The sequence below is a fragment of the Lactuca serriola genome, chromosome 7 (assembly GCF_051521515.1).
Source record: "Lactuca serriola cultivar US96UC23 chromosome 7, Lser_US96UC23_V15, whole genome shotgun sequence".
NCBI classification, from domain to species: Eukaryota; Viridiplantae; Streptophyta; class Magnoliopsida; order Asterales; family Asteraceae; genus Lactuca; species Lactuca serriola.
Genome location: NC_136414.1, coordinates 23,481,975 through 23,496,903, shown reverse-complemented (window position 1 = coordinate 23,496,903; position 14,929 = coordinate 23,481,975). Strand labels below are relative to the sequence as shown.

The window sequence follows — 14,929 nt, the reverse complement described above, 5'->3', positions numbered from 1 at the left end:
GGTCAATATGAAGAAGCTCCGATGGTTCAAAAATTTTTGAGTCTATCACGATAGGATGTCCTTTGTGATATTGTTTTCCTTGTTCGCAAGCTGCCCAAAGAGTATTATTGTCAAAATTTAACACAGGAAGTCCGCGAACTAAATCTTCTGTAACCAGCTTGTTTAGATTTCGAAAGTTTAAATGAGATAAACGTCTATGCCATAACCAACTGACATGACTTGAAGCTTTCGAAATTAGACAAACAGATGGTTTTCCCACTATTGGTTTAATATCCAGTGTGAACATATCGCCATATCGTTTCGATTTTAGCAATATTTCATTTGTCTCTACTTTTGAGATTATGCTCCCTTCTTCATTAAGCTCCACTTGATTTCCAGTGCCCACAACTAATTGTGAAACACTAATCAAGTTATGTTGAAGACCTTCCACATATGCAACTCGATTTATTGTGAATTGCCCATTCGTTACTTTGCCATATCCTTTCACTTGACATTTTTTATTATTTCCAAACTTCACTTCTCCAGCATTTTCAATGCTTCGAAAATCTCTTAAGTTGTCCTTCCTTCTAGTCATGCGAAGTGAGCAACCACTATCAATATACCACTTCGTATCATATTGCTCGTCACAAAGTACCTACATTTAATTAAAGAATTTAGGTACCCAAGGCTTTTTGGGTCCTTGGTTATTAGTTTGAAACAAGGAGTGAATTTTAGAACTAAAAGCCCAAGTTCAAATTTTTGCAGTTATACTATCAATTAAATCAACATCATTATCCAAAGATATTGAAATAAAATTTTTCGATAGTTTCGGATTATCATTAGATTGCACTTGAGCCTTCTAATTTCTTGTTAATTTGTTGACTGGTTTCCATCATTGTACCGGAATTTCTGAATCTTGAGAATATAAACTTCTAGTGGTTGACTCATTCAAATACTATTCATAAGCAATTTTGATCTGAACTTGAGAAAAGCTCCTAGATTGAAACCTTTTACCTTGTCCTTCAAGCCAATTATTGATAGAATGAATTTCTGATTTTTCATTACAACACACAACTCTTGTTGGTTTTGTGATTGAAGGATTTGGAAAATTTGGCTTTTGTGGAGTAAATTTAACTTTTGATTTGAAAGTTTTGTTTGAAACTTTTTGACTATTCGTTGATTTTCGAACATTGTTAAGTTTTTGGTCATGCACAACTTGTTGTGATTTCTCATACTTTCGAATTTTATCAAATTTTAGAATATGTTCAACCTTTAAGTTTATTGGAAATTTGTCTATTACATTCATTGAATGATGAAAAGACGTGTCTTTTTGTTTTTTTGCGACAATTGGTTTTTGAGAACTCTTAGTGTTTGAAAATTTTGAGTTTAGACTTTGAAACACTGACTGTCTCATACGAAACTTTGGATTTAGTCAGGGCGGGTTTTTGGTTAGATACCACTTTCCAAACAATTACTTTTCGTGACTTTCTTTTTGAAACTTTGTGTTCTTTTGAAAAGACGTTAACAAGCACCTTGAATTCATTTGAATTAAGTTTCATAATTGGAGTTGAATAAACAACTTCTTTTGTAACAACATATTTTTCTTTTTCTGATTTAACAACCCATTATTGTTTTGAGTTTTGTTTTTGAAAAACATACAAATTCTTAGTGAGATTGTTTTCAACTGTGTTTTGATTTGAAAGGAATCCTTCATTAGTTGAACACTTATTGTCTTCTTCGACCATTTTGTTGAATTCAGGCTTGACATTCTCAACATTACCAGTTGTGACAAATACTGGATTTGGAAAAACTACATCATCTGTGCATGTAAAATTCGGATACACGACAGTATGAGTTTCCAAATAATGAGCACCTTTTTCATTCATCACCTTGTTAAAGTTTTCAGTTTCTCCATAAACTTGTTGAACAACTCTTGGAATTGAAGTTTGAGTTGAAACTTTCTTTTCTGTTTCAGGAACATTCGAAGCTTTAATTTCATCCTCCTTGTCATCACTACTATCTGTCTGACTATCTCGAACTTCCACATCAATAAAGTCAAAAGATTTCGAAGTAGAGGGTTTTCCAATGTCATCCTCAACCGTTAAATCATTTACAATTTCTTTACCTTTGGCCTTAGATGTGATGTTAATGATAGACAACTGAGAACAATCAATACTTTCTTCTTCTTCAATTTCACTGATTTCGCTAAGATTATCCGAATTCTCATCGACATTAGCAAAATTGAGTTGTGAATCAAGTTTCGAATGTTCATTTCTTTTCAAAATTTTCACTTGTTCATCTTTTATTAAACTTTCATTAACAATATTAACCAATTCATCAACATTTAAAAACTCATCTATCTTAACAACACCATATGCAAACCTATCGTCTGGCACTTTGTTAAAATTAGCTATTGTGTTTTAACAATCATATGACCTTACATCAACTTTTTCTCTTTCGAATGCAAGAAAAGGCAATAGTTTACGATGTTGTTCTTTGCAAATTTCAGACGAATGATGTAAAGCAGTTAATTTGGCATACAACCGTTTTGCAGAATTACAATAGATGTTACGTTGAGCTAACAACATTCGAACATCTTTATCTAGATTCTCTCTATCATTATTGACATTTCCTAATTGCAACTCTAGATACTCTACCCTGCATCGTTTCGTGTCTAGTAACTTTTGAGTCTCTAGCAATTGATTATTAAGTTTCTTGGCCTCGTTACTAGCAGACACAACAATAGCATCAAAGCAAGCAACAGTATCATCAAAATCAATTATTTCAGAATCATATGCATGTAAAGGAATATTGAAAGATTCGAGTATAGAGCGTACCTTTGTAGTCATTGGAGATTTGTCACTTGATTTCGAAACGAAGAAATGTCCAGATATCTCTTCTTTTTCTTTCTCCTCGAGTTCTGCAAACATGGCACCATGAGTAGGATGTCTCATCTCCTCATCATCAGACTCGGATGGCCAAATCTGATATGTACCACTTTCTTCATCTTCATTCTCTCCTCTTGCCACAAGAGACAAACTCTTGGCTTTCTCACGAACTTCCTCCAGTTTTTCAGCATAGTAAGCTTCGTGCTTCACTCTATTCTTCTTTTCCTCTTTCTTTCGAAGAATGCAATCAATTGCAAAATGATTCGTACCATTACAGTAGTGACAATCTACACCAGAATCTCCTTTCAATTTCTTTTCTGCCTTCAAGTCTTTCACCTTATCATCATTCTTCTCAGGCTTTTCAAATTTCTTTTTCTCTTCCATACCAGACTTCGTAAGATTTCCTTTTTATCTTACTCTGCTTTCCCTTAGAATTAAAAGGATTTTTGAAGAACTTCTTAACACAATTATTTGAATAAAAAGCAATAGCATCATCATCTGAATTCATAAGAAAACCTTGTTCATCCGAATTCTCCTTTTCAGCAAATTCCACTTCAAACACTTTCGAAACTAGAGCTAGTGGTCTCGCTTCTTCCGTTATCTCAGATACTTCACTTTCGTGTGTCTTTAGTTGATTATAAACATCATTCAAAGAAGAAATATCAAAGCTCTGATGATTTTTGATCATCATACTAACACTCCTCCATTCCTTCCTAAGTCCCATAACAAAAGTAAGATTATACTCCATTAGAGACCTTGTGATTCCATAGCGATGACATCTGTAGATCAACTCATTCAGACGATCATAGTAAACTTCAATTGTTTCAGTTTCCTTCTGTTTGAACTCTTTCAGTTCAACCAAACATTGCTTAATAGAATTGATCTTAGTCTTCTCACTTCCTTGATACTTTTCCTTGAGAGTATTCCAGATATCCTTAGCAGTTTTACAACAACGAATGTAGTTATAAACAACAGGTGGCAAAGCACCTCTCAATTCCCTCATACAACGCTTTTCGTGTTTCTTCAGTCTTGCTTGTTGATCTTCAACAGCAGAAGTAGTTTCAGATGAACCGATATTTTGAACATTTGGTGGAGGTTGGACTGTTCCTTTGATGCAATTACACAACTCTTCATACAGACCATTCAAGTAGTATTCCATACGATCAGCTCACTGATTGTAGTATTCAAGAATCAGCATTGGGATTTTGGTTGATGATCTGAGCAGATGAGAATACGAAGTCATTGTGTTCATGTTAAAGTTCGACATTGATGAACACTCGAGAAAAATCCAGAAATCACAGAAAACTTGATTAATTTGAGATTTGATCAAATGAATTGATCAAAAACTTATAATCAATCACTTTATTATAAAATTTGAATGCAGAATCTAATCAAATCTGTAGATCAGACATGATTTTCAGAACCAAAAGCGCGAAAACTTTTGAGACAAAAGAAATGACTCAAAATCAGATGATTCAGAATGAAAATCAGATCATTGCAGTTTGATTCCTGCTCTGATACCAATTGTAGATGAATTGTACTCGAGAAATTGTACTCAGAAAATAAATAAGTGTTTGAAGTTTTTATTACTCTCAGTAAGCTCAGTTACAAAAATAGACTCCGGAATTTAGTGTAAAACTCCTTAGTCTAAACTAAAGCTCAGTCCCTATTTATAGGGAACAAGAGAGTACAAAAAAATACTAAGTCTGATACTATTATGCTTCGTACAAAATTGACTTGGTAAATACATCACATATGAAAATAGACTAAACACTATTCGACTCTTTTCAAGACTTCGACCCTTACAAAATTGAAGCAGGAGGGAAAGCTTCTTCGTGGGAGAAGAGAGCACAGAGAGAAATGGGGTTTCGAAAAGGAAAAGGAAATTTGACTGAATAGGGTTAAAACCCTAATTTTTTTATTGAGGTTTTTCGAAAACACAACGTGGTTTTCACACCACATCGTGTTGATATTTACCACGTCGTGGTGTTTAAAAATAAAAACTTTTTACCAAATTTTCAAAAAAACCTTCCACCCCACACTCATTGTCTCATTCCATGCTATTTGTCTCAACAAATTCCATATAAAAATTCAAAGTGAAAAATCAAAAATAAAGCAAAATTAAGCAAAATAAACAAAAAGAAAAGAAAAGGAAAGAAAATGCAAACTCTAACCCAATGGTTACCTCCTGCAAACACTTTTGGGGAGTCATGAGCTGAAATCCTTCCTGCTTTGCATTGATTTGGCTCGTGTAAACTTCATAATCTCCCATTCTTTTTCTTCATTTGGCATGTTTTCCTCATAGTGTTTTACCCTATGTCCATTAACCTTGAAGGGAGTCCCATCTCTTGTTATCAACTCGATGGCCCTAAGTTGAACAACTTGTTTAACAGTAAATGGCCGATCCCAACATGTTTCTAATTTTCTAGTAAAAAGCTTTAATCTTGAGTTAAAAAGTAGAACCTTTTACCCCTCTTGAAAGTCTTTGCACCCCCTTAACCTTGCATCATGCCATTTCTTTGTTTTATCTTTGTAAATTAAAAAGTTTGTGTATGCCTCATTTTGTAATTCTTCAAGAGCATTCATTTGCATTAAACGGTTAGCTCAAAGTTCAGCCAATTCAAAGTTGCTAGTCTTCAAAGCCCAAAATGCTTTATGTTCAATTTCCACCGGTAGGTGACAGTTCTTCCCATAGACCAACCTATATGGTGTAGTACAATAGGTGTTTTAAATGCGGTACGAAATACACATAATGCATCGTCAAGCTTTTCTGACCACTCCTTTTTTATTACCCCCAACCGATCGCTCCAGAATTCTTTTCAATGTCCGATGTGTGACTTCGATTTGCCTACTTTTTTGTGGATGATATGGTGTTGGAAATCTATGGTGTACACCATACTTTTGTAATACATTGGTCAATTTTTCATTTGCAAAGTGAGTTCCCCGATCACTAAAAAGATCTTTCGAGACACTGAATCGCAAAAATAATCTTTTTAGAAAACGAACCACTACTCGAGCATCATTTGTAGGTAATGCTTATGCTTCCACCCATTTAGATACATAATCGACCTCCACCAATATATATTTATTTCCTCATGACATTGGAAAAGTTCCCATGACGTCAATCCCCCAAACATCAAATATTTCATAAACTTGGATTACACTTTAGGGCATCTCCTTTCGGGAGGAAATGTTTCCTGACCTTTGGCATGAATCACATTCTTTGACAAATTGGGTTGCATCTTTAAAACTTTTTAGCCAATAAAATCTAGAATCAAAGACCTTCTTTTCCGTGTACTGTGCTCCATGATGTCCTCCAGTGGGCCTGTTATGGCAATGTTTCAAGATTTCTAAACTTTCTTTCATGAAGACACATCTTCTTATCATTCCATCCGCACAACTTCTAAAGAAGTATGGCTCATCCCAAAGGTAGTACTTCACTTCTGAAAATAGTTTCTTCTTTTGTTGTCGAGTTAGTTCTTTTCGAAGATAATCACTAGCCAAGTAATTGGCTATGTTTGCATACTATGGCACCTCTCATGCTATTACCATCAAATATTCTTCGGGAAAGTTAACTCCACTCTTCTTTTCTTCCACTCTTCTAATCCTGGGTTTTCAAGTCCTGATAATTGATCGGCCGCCATGTTCCCCATTCCTTTTTTATCCCTTATTTCAATGTCAAATTCTTGTATAAGTAATACCCATCGTATCAATCTTGGTTTGGCATCCTGTTTAGCAAAAAGATACTTAAGGGCAGAATGGTCAGTAAACACAATAGTTTTAGATAAAACTAAGTAAGGGCGGAATTTATCAAATGCATAAACCACAACAAGGAGTTCCTTTTCGGTAGTAGTATAATTCTCTTGAGCCGGATTGAGCTTGCATAATATATGGGTTGAGAGTGTTTATCAACCCTTTTTCCAAGAACAACTCCTACTGCAAAGTCACTTGCATCACACATAAGTTCAAAAGGGAGATTCCAATGTGAGGAATCATGATAGGGGTAATGCTTAATTTCTCCTTTAATAGTTGAAAGGCTTCAAGGCATTCTTTGGAGAAATCAAATATAGCATCCTTCAAGTGAAGTTGTGTTAATGGTCTTGTGATTTTTGAGAAGTCATTTATGAATCGACGGTAAAATCCCACATGGACCAGAAAACTTCTTACCCCTTTCACATTTGTAGGAGGTGGTAACTTGGCTATTGTATCAACTTTTGCACGGTCCACCTATATTCCTAACTTGGATACTTTATGCCCTAATGCAATTCCTTCCTTAACCATAAAATGACATTTCTCCCAATTTAAAACCAAGTTGTTCTTTTCACATCTTGTTAACATTGAGTCAAGGTTGGATAAGCAATCTCGAAAGAGGACCCGAAAACCGAAAAATCATCCATGAAACCCTCCATGAATTTTTCAACCATGTCATGGAAGATTGCCATCATGCACCTTTGGAATGTGGCTGGTGCATTGCATAACCCAAATGACATTCGTCTATAAGCAAAGGAACCACTCGGGCAAGTGAACGTGGTCTTTTCTTGGTCGTGAGGATCGATAGGAATTTGAAAGTATCCTAGAAACCCATCTAAAAAGCAGTAACAAAGATGACCGGATAATCCTTCGAGCATTTGATCAATAAATGGTAAAGGGAAATTGTATTTGCATGTAGCATCATTTAGCTAACGATAATCAATGCACACATGCCAACTAGTTATTGTTCTTGTTGGAATAAACTCATTTTCTTCATTGGTGAATACCGTCATCCCTCCCTTCTTTGATACCACATGCACCGGACTCATGCATTGGCTATCCGATATTGAATAGATGATACCGACATCCAAGAGTTTGACTGCCTCTTTCTTCACCACTTCTTGCATGTTTGGGTTTAGTCTTCTTTGGCATTGAACTATTGGCTTAACTCTTTCTTCTAAGTTGATTTTATGCGAACAATATGCGGGACTAATGCCTTTAATGTCGGTAATCTTCCATGCTATAACATTTTGTCATTTCTTGAGTACCTTTACTAGGCTTTCCTTTTCACGTTTTGCGAGATCAGCTTCTATGATGAAGGAATTTTGTTGATCTTCTTCCAAAATGCATACTCCAGATGTTCGAGCAAGGCTTTCAACTCAACTTTTGGTTTTTAGTCAATGACCACGACGTGCGCATCCTGCCACGACGTCGTGTCACTGTTTTTAGCGTTTGATCGTGAAAAATCTGATGACCACATTGTAGTGTCAGTGCTACGTTGTGGAGTTTCTTCAACTTCTTTTATCAATTCGTTGTAATCGCTTTCTTCCAGCAACTTCTCTAGCTCTTGTATGTCGTGTTCAACATCAAATTTTCCATCTTGTAGCACCATATATCCCTCGGTTTCCTTTTCTTTCCATCCTCCAGGCTCATTCTCTAGTAATTCATTGAACACATCAACTGAAAAGGCCGTATCATCACGTATCCTTGAATGTTGGATTTCTCAATTTACTCAAAAAGTAACCACTTCTTCTCCAATGCGTAGAGTGAGTTTGGATTCTCTTACATAAACTAAGGCTCGGGCGGTGCTAAAAAATGGCCTTCTAAGAATAATTGGGACTTGTTTGTCTTCCTCCATGTCTAAAAGAATAAAATATGCTGAAAAAATGAATTTGTCGACTTTCACTAGTAGATCTTCACAAATCCCTCTTTGAAAGGTCATATTCTTGTTGGCTAAGTGGACGAAGACCATGTGGATCGGTCTTGGTTTGGGGAGATCAAACTACTTGAAGAATGAATAAGGCATCAAATTAACACTTTCTCCCGAGTCGGCTAGAGCGTGGCTAGTGGCTAGATTTCCAAATTGGCAAGGTAGAGTTAAGCTTCACGGATCACCCATCTTCTTCGGTTTCATTTAGGACCACCTTAGACAAGCCCTCCATCTTCTTTTGGTTAGTGAGAAGGTCCTTGATAAATTTTGCATATTTTGGCATTTGGGCCAAGGCTTCAAGGAACGGAATATTTATTTCAGGGGACTTAATATGATCTAGAAACTTCAGGTAGTCTTCAACATTATTTTCTTGTATTTCTCTACTTGGAAAGGGTAGTGGTGGGTGGTATGGTTTAACAGGTTTAACATTTTTCTTTTCAGGCTCCTGCCACATCGTGGTGTCCTCACCATGTCATGGTGAATGCTCAAATTCACTTCTTTTATTTGCTTATCGAGCTTCCTGCTCATCGTTTCGGTTGTTTCTGTTAATAGGAGTCGGGTGGGTAATAATTTTCCCACTTCTTGTGGTAATGGCATGTATGTGGGCTCCTTTTGGGTTTTGTTCGGTGTTTCCAGGAAGGGAGCCTAGTGATCTTTCATTGAGTTGTTTAGCTAGTTGCCCAAGTTGTTTTTCCATGTTGAGGATTGAAGCTTGATGATTTATGAGTAAAGTTTTTGATCTCTCATTAGAGCTTGTTTCTCTCTTATTGCTGCTTCGGTTTCTTCTTGTCTCTTTTCTGATACAGCTGCAAGGCGTGTGAGCATTGACTCAAAATCAGGTTTCTATTTATGTGTGAATTCCTCTTTTTTCTAAAAAGCTTTAACTTTTTTCTCAAATTTCTCCTCTTTGGCTTTCTTATACCCATCATATGGTAACCACTTTTTCTTCGGCTTTCTCCAGTCTTCATCGTAATGATAACCGCTCTAGTAGCAAGCATGAACCTTTTGGGTTTCCATTTTCATCCAAATCACAGTCTCTAATTAAATGTGGCATGTTACAGTTTTCACAACCCACTCGTATAACATGGATCGTTTGATCCATTCTGGTCATCCTCCTATCCATGTTATACAACATTGCTAAAACCACTAACATGTCCTCCGAGGCAGAATTTGCTGATCCCCTCGCTACATCATTTCTCGGGTTATGGTACTCTCTTGAATCTTTAGAAAATTCTTCAATAAGCTCCTTAATTTCATCCGGATTCTTCTTGGTTAATTGTCCTTGAGAATCAAGTAGTTTCCTTGTCGTGACATTTACCCCATCATAAAGTATTGAAACTTCTTGTTGCACATTAAGATCGTTTTGGGGACAATTTTGAAGTAATCCCTTGTAGCACTTCCATGCTTCAAATAGTGACTCACCCATTTGTTTCTCAAAGTTAGCTATGGCCATTTTAAGTTTAGCCACCTTTGATGGTGGGCAAAATGGTTCCAAGAATTCCTCATGCATTTTTTCCCATGTAGTGATTGTGCCGGGTGGAAGTGCCTTCAACCAGCCCTTGGTTGCTCTTTTGAAGGTGATCGGAAGCATTCTCAACAACACCGTTTCGCGTGGAACATTCGGGATGTTGAAGTAGTCGGCGATGTCATTGACTTCATCAAGATGTTTATAGGCATCTTCATGGTCCTTTCTGGTGAATGTAATCTCTTTTAGCCCAGCAAGGATGTGCCCCTTGAGTTCAAATGTGGCAGTGGCTGGTATGGTGGGTTGCACAAGCTCCGGACCGGTTTGTCACAAATTTGTTTCTTGTATGTCTCCATGGAAATTTCGGAAATGTCTGCCATGATGTTATCGGGTTCGTTCTCTTCGTTGGATTCATAAACGATTTCCTTTTTTTTGGGAGTGTTCTCAGTGCCTCCAAACGTGCCTTCGTCTTTCGAGTTGTTGCTTGATTCTCCAATGTGCTTGTCCTTTTTTTTTTACGAAAAACTGATTTTAAATCTTTGAAACATGATTTCTTTGGTGTTGCAGATTCTCCTACTTCCTTGTCCTTCTTTTTATGAAGCGCATGCTCTAGATCTTCAAGAGGTGGTGTCAAAGGTGTGTTTGATCCACGGGTCATAAACTTCTGCAAGAAAAACAAATAAAACGCGTAAAAATAACAAAACAAAAACTAAAAATTAACTGTTACGACACCACGACGTGGTGAGTCAAACAGAAGAAAAAAAATTAATACGCAAATTCAAAAGGAAATAGATAGAAAAATCCTAATAAAATAGCAGTTTCAAATTAACTAAAAATGCACTGTTCCCCGGGAACGACGCCAAAACTTGATGCTTAAATAATTATGAACTAGTTTATCCTACTAATGAAACTAATTATTACCTAAGGCAGTGCACCTTGTTGAAATGGTATAGCTCAATAGAAAGGTGTCGAACACAGGGAACGAAATGTTTAACTAATTTTTATCTACTACTAACTAATTTAGTAATAAATTTAAAAAAAGGGTTTTCTCTAGTTTTGAAAGACTAAAAACTTGATTAACTAAACTAAACTAACTATCAATTATTAAGAAAACTATTAAAACTAAAAGCATGAAGCACAAAAGATGAATTAAACCAAGGTAATTTAGAGATTTCGTTTAGCTTCAATTTACTTGCTATTATGGTTGATTTATGGAAGTGCAATCATCTATTGTTTCATTGGTTACCGATTCCTAAGATGACTAGGTTAATGTTCACTAATCCTAATCCTTTAGCAAACAAGCTCATTCATACGGTGATCGGGCGGATAAATTACCAAGTTTATTAGTGTTCAGTTCGAGTTAAATTAGACTTATAATGAATTGATTAATTTGGTTTATTATCTCAATTCAATATATGATTGGTCGTCATATATTAGCTGCTACGATTATTTACCCACTTTTCTATTTAACCCTATGTTTTAGTCAAAACTCTAGTCCTACAATTTTGTAATTCACAAATATCATAAGATTCAAGTTCAATTAAGAAGATGGTCATACAAACTTAATTAAACTCAGCAATAAATAGAGAAAGCAATTATCATAAGCAAAGAAGGTTCTTTAATAAGCTAAAGTAACAAATAACCAATAAAACTTAATCCTAACCATAAATCAAAGCATGATATGTCAAGCAAATCTACACTAAACGAAAGTCATAGGGTTTTAGCCCATGATTTTGACAATCAAACATAGAAAAACGAGTTTCGGAGCAATAAACATGATTAAACTATAGTTGAAATTCGTAATTAAGAGTTGTATTGCCTTAATGCTCTCATTCCCAAGCTATAACCATTTTTTTCACTTCCAAGCTTTAGAACATATCATTGGACTTCAAAAATCGGCAGTAGCTTCCAACAAAAGTTCTAATTTCGAAGGAGAATGGTTGTATTTATACTTTTCCCGAAAACAAATCACCACGACGTGATAAGGCCCCCATGTCGTGGTCTTCGTGGTTATCCCGTATTTAGCAAGCCTTTTAACTCAATAGGGAAAGTTCAAAACACCACGTCGTGGGAATGTCACCACGACGTGGATAGTGTATTTTTCCTTTAGTTTAGAGTCTTAATTCTAAATCGTAACTTCCAGTTTCCAGCTTCCGTTTTGCTCCAAGCATGTCTTCTACAACACAATACATAACAAATTAAGTACCTTTTGTCCTTTAAAGGGAATAAAAATAATTAGAAATATTAAGATATGATGTAAAATTATATGGATAGATATGCACATATTAGCTATGGATTACATTGGAACTCAAGTACAAGGCACATGAGGAAGGTACCAACAAGTACCTAGAGTTTCAAAAGGCTGATGGCAAACCTATCATGGAACAAGTGCACGAAATCCAGGTCATGGTTAACAAGTTGAACGTACGCTCCATCTCGATACCATAACTCTTTCAGGTTGGTGTGATCATCGCAAAACTGACATCCTCGTGGAAATACTTCTCTGAAAGAATTATTCACAAATACGAGGACTACTCCTTGGATGATATGATGAAACACCTTCGCATTGAGGAGCAAACTCACATCAGGGACAAGTGTAGTAAAGTCGGATCGAGTGTGCACCCTGTATCAGCTAGAGGTTCTGTTCATAAGACCACGTCTTGGGGACAAAAAAACCAAAGAAACAAAGATTCAAGAAACCAAGTCATTAGAATCCTAACTCAAATCTGAAGAGGTTCGTACCTTGCCACATCTGTGGAGAGACTGGGCAATATACGATAGAATGAAAAGATCGCAAATCAGGACCGGTTGCACATGCAGTCGAGCAAGTCACTGATATGGTGGCAAGTGTGAACCATGGAGAGATTTTCATGATCTCTTCACTTGCCCGAGCAATCTGTGCTCGAGGATGGTTCTTAGACACTAGAGCCAATGTGAATGTTTGTGGGCAACGAGATAGCTTTCACACTTACCATCCAATTCCACTAGGAACAATATTTGTCTGTGCTGATAGTCACAGAGCTGAAGTTCAAGGAAGAGGTGATGTTCATTTGAAGTTGACACATGGTGAATGGGTTACCCTTCGAGATGTTCTTCACGTTCCTACTATCTCAAAGGGGTTGGTTTCTACAGCCAAGTTTACAAAGTTTGGTTCAAGAATGAGCTTGAGAAAGGCAGGATTGTGATCAGCAAGGGAAGAAGATACGTTGGAAGGGCGAACAACTTTTTAGGAATGTATCATCTTTCATTTAGTGATGAGGGTAGTGTAATTAGGTCATTGAGAATGGTGGTTTTAATGATGAAAATGTATCTTGTGTGGGTATGAATGATGTAACTGATGGAATGATTGCTAATGTGAATGAAGTGAACTTTTATGCTTACTTTGTTTGTTCAATTTCTTTATGGCATTAACGTTTAGCACACACTAATGTTAAAAACATTGAAATAAAAGAAAACTAAAGGAATGTTAAAATATGACTCAAAAGATTTTAAAAATGTGAAACTTGTGTGAAATCAAAGTTTACAAAGAAACAATTTCCATCAGTTAAAGGAAATACATCGTTACTTGAGTTGATTCATTATGATATATATGAATTAAAAGGAATGCTTACTCAAGGAGGAAAAAGGTATTTCATCACATTCTATGATGACTCCAGTCGATATTTACATGTTTATTTGTTGAGATCAAAAGATGAAGCTTTTGATGCATTTAAACTATATAAGGCTGAAGTCGAAAATCAACTTGAAAGACACATCAAAATCCTTCTCTCATAGAGAGGCGGAGAATACTTCAACCAAGATTTAGACACATTTTGTGAAGAGAATGGAATCAAACATGATAGAACTTCACCATATACTCCCCAACAGAATGGTTTGGTTGAAAGAAAGAATCAGACCTTTGTGATATGGTCAACTGTATGTTAAACCAATCGGGTCAACCAAACAATCTGTGGGGGGAAGCACTATTGAATGCTTGTTATGTTCATAATAGGATCACTAGTTTTGTGATTCCTACAAGCCCTTATGAGTTGTGGAAAGGTAAAAAGCCTAACCTAGACTATTTGAAATTTTGGGGGTGTGTTGCTTATTATCGGACTCCCAATCCTAAGCAAAACAAAACGGGAGCACTAGCTAATAAAAGTATATTTATTGGATATGATCACAATAGCAAGGCTCAACGATTATTAGATATTTAATCAGGCGTTGTTGTGGAATCCAGAGATGTGGAATTCTTTGAGGATAAGTTTTCTAGGGATGATGAAAACTCCAGTCATTTAACATCTACATGTACTTCTTGAGAAATACTCCCACCTCTTCCTATTGTTGAGGAACCAATGAGAAGTACTAGGGAAAGAATAGAGAAAAGTTTTGGAGACTATTTATATTCTTATTTGGTTGGAGGAACACAAAAGAGAGTGACAAGATAGGTCATCTTCTCCATTAACTTGGATGATTATCCTAAGACCTTTACTAAAGCCATGGCGTGTAGAGATACTCCTTTGTGGAAGGAAGCCATCAATGATGAAATTGACTCAATTATATGTAATGGAACATGTGGGTTAGCTGATCTACCCAAGGGAAGGAGACCCATAGGATCCAAATGGATATTTAAGAGAAAATATCATCCAGATGGATCCATACCTACCTATAAAGCAAGATTAGTTACTAAAGGCTACAGGCAACGATAAAGGATCTATATTTTGATACCTATGCCCCAGTTGCTAGGATTAGTTCTATTAGAACTCTCATAGCATATCAACTTTCAAAGGTTTGTACATTCATCAAATGGATGTGTAGACAACCTTTCTGAATGGTTATCCTAAGGAGGAGATTTAATGGGAGTAATCTGACGGTTTCATGATAACTGGACAGGAAAATAAAGTGTGTAGACTTATTAAATCCTTGTACGAGTTGAAG

At 36.1% G+C, this 14,929-nt stretch overlaps 1 non-coding gene across 1 annotated transcript; it reads left to right on the top strand.

Annotated features, from left to right (window-relative positions):
* The first annotated feature begins 9,902 nt into the window (after nucleotides 1-9,902).
* Nucleotides 9,903-10,009, top strand: LOC145065225 (small nucleolar RNA R71). The gene has a single exon (XR_013688370.1). It is a non-coding gene; the product is annotated as a small nucleolar RNA R71 (small nucleolar RNA).
* Nucleotides 10,010-14,929: the final 4,920 nt, after the last annotated feature.